We start from the raw sequence: 3,133 nt of genomic DNA, 5'->3' as shown, positions 1-3,133 counted from the left end.
CCCAGCTATTACTGTTCCATAGTTGACACTGTGGATGCAGAGCGTAGTACGCACAGCTAGCTGTGTACCCAACACCACTCTCATCTTCTTCCAAAAGAAACCTAGTTTTGTTTAAAACAGCAATGTGTCTCGCCAATAAAAGGGAATCCTCAGGCTTCCTTGCAGCTATGTGTGGCCATGTAACGTCATCCTGGCCAATGAGATGTAAGCAGAAGTGTACCGGATGGGGCTTCCGAGTAAGCTAGTATTTTCCTGTTTTAAAGGGGGGAAATAAAAAAGGAATTGCTGCATCCACTACGCCCAATCTTATTCTTTTGGGAAAAGGACATAGAGATCAAAGTCTAATTTATGCTATTCTGAAAACCTTAAAAATTGTGTTTCTATCGAAGGAGTCTTGAGTTTTGAACAAGTTCTTCAAACTACTGTATCAGATCTCATTCCAGATAGAAGACCAATGACCTAGTGAATATTGGAGCTAAGGAGGACTCAAGGTGACCGCACCCATTTTCTACACTGGAAACAGCCTCATTTGACTCATTTTAATTCAACTCTCCTGCCACACACACCCACAACAAATTAATAACCAATTTTTATAGATAATTATAATAGTTGCTATTTACTGGACACCTATTCTGTGTCAGGCATTGTAGTAAAGGCTTTAATCCTCTCAACAAACATAACCCTTTGAGGCAAGAGCCATCTTTATTCTCATTTCACAGATGAGCAATCTAAGGCCAAAGAGGTTATGAAACTTGCCCAGGGTCAGGCAGCTGATAATTATGGAGCTGAGATTCTTTTCCATGTACCTTCTAACTGCACAGGCAACATTCACAGCCCCTACTCTCAAGGGAAGTTTTTCTCAAACTTTCTTTTTAACCACAACCTAGAATAAAAAATACATTATACATCATAACCCAGGATATAGCTATAGCTATAAATGAAGTTCCAAAAAAAGGCGGGGGGGGGCAGCTGCCATGTGCCTTGTGTAGTCGTCCCTCTTTTTCCTGCATGAAATATGAACTCAAGGCCTGAAGAAACAGCAGTTAATTTGCAAGCATGAGGATATCAAAGACAGTAAGTGGGAAGCAGAAGGAGCCCCTATAACCAGCTCTATACTGCCTGTCTCCAGACTTCTTGTTACATGAGAATAATAAATAAAATGATGTCAAAAAATAAAGTCCTTTACTTAAGTCAATATTTGTCAGGTTTAAGTGATATGTAATTGATGTAGTCATACTGATAACAGAGCCATGCTTGCGACATGTACTGACACATTACTGCAATAGACTCTAAATTATCTCTGAGAAATCAAGAAGATGAGAAAAATGCCAGATTGGAGATAGACAATATTCCACATTTCAAAAAGGACATACCGACCTCCAAGCCTAGCCAATTACTCAAAGAGCTCTAAATATGATTCTTGCTAAACAACTGTGTACTTCCAAAGGGCTTTGCTTACTGCTCTTCAGGTTAAACTTCATTTTGGCGGCTTATCGAACCCACATGAATGATCAAACCAAGGTCCACTGCATCTAACAAACACTTCTCAGCCCCGGCATTAAGAGTTCTTCTTGGAGCGCTCCTTAGTGTGGGAAAAACAAGCCCATTGTGTGTGTTGCTCCCCAGAGTGAACAATACCATCAGAGGGCTAGGTCCACAATCCAGTTGACACAGCACTTACTGTGTGCAGACACTGGTTAAGCTCTTTACATAGATTACCTCATTTGATGCTCACAATGCCCCCAGTGAGGTGCATACTATTATCTCGATTTTACAGATAAGAAACCTAAAGTGTACAAAGATCAAATAACTTGCCCAAGAAGACTGGCTAATTCAGCGAACTTCAGAAATCTATTTTTTGATCACTTCCATCTTTGCAGCACTGGGACACTGCTACGGCCCCAGCCGCCTTGAAAACTGCCCTTTTCTCATGTTCCTGGTCACTGGCACTTCGAACTTACACAGAATCAGCATGTCCTCCACAGCTCATGTAACCTATGTATGTAACAAATGGCAATCGAAAGAGCTCTAGTCTTAGGCATTTCAACACTAAGACTAATAATCTTTGCTTTAGTTCCCTGGATAGGCGAATGTCAGCATTACTCTTTCATTGCAGCCCAACTTATGCCTGCTCTTCTGAGTGTTTATCTCTTAGACTGATCTCTTGGTTTTGTACCTCAGGTTGTATATAGGTTAGGTGCCCCATCAGTTATAAGTGCACATGGCTGCAGGTTATAAAAAAACCACCTTAGAAAGGCTTAGTCAAATGGAGGTTTATTTTTTTCACACAAGAAGACTGGTGGTAGGTGGCTGCTGGCAATAGTTCACTGATGCCATTGTGATCCTCTTGGGCACACCCTCATGGTTTCTCTAGCTTTAGGCATCACATCCACAATCAAGGCAGGCATTAGAGAGAAAGAGGCACCATTTGCCAAATTTGCCCCTTTTCCCATCAAAGCAAAAGCTTTCCCAGAAACTCCCAATAAACTTGTTTACATCTTTTTGGAAAAAAAAAAAAAGTCAGGTAGCCACTCTACCTGCAGTGTGGCTGGAAACGTGCATATTTAGATTTTCCAGCCTGAAGGGCTGAAGCAGGCAAGAGAGAATGAGGCTGGGAATCAAGTGGAATTAGCCAACCCAGTGTCTGCCACAGTTTGCATGCAAATAGAAAATAATGTGATTATCTCATGATGAAGTAGATACTGAACTGACCTTGAAAGTTAATACTTCTACTTGTGTAGGCTTATTGGTGATATCTGGGCTATGAATATGACTCCTAACACTCAACCCCAAGGTACAAGAGAAATTCCAACTTAAATGTCTAATATCAAGCTCTGACATGTAGAGAGCTTGGAAGCTGTCACTCCCAGCCTCAAAACAAGAAAAAATGTTGAGCAGAGAGAAAAGCAATAATTTTTCTTTGATCCAGAGAACTGAGGTCACAGGGCAAACTGCCAGCCCAAAATGCCGAAAGTCAGGTGAATACAGAGAATCACAGTAGAGATAAGATTAACTAAGCTAGAAGCCACTGGAGCCAATTATTGGTAGGAACACTCAAATGATGGTTCTGATGAATGGCTTGAGGCTGTGCATGGCCTAGGCTGAGAGGTAAAAACTCCTGGGAGACCAGTTC

This window comes from Pteropus alecto, unplaced genomic scaffold, assembly GCF_000325575.1.
Source record: "Pteropus alecto unplaced genomic scaffold, ASM32557v1 scaffold275, whole genome shotgun sequence".
Lineage (NCBI taxonomy): Eukaryota > Metazoa > Chordata > Mammalia > Chiroptera > Pteropodidae > Pteropus > Pteropus alecto.
This window is presented reverse-complemented; position numbering follows the sequence as displayed.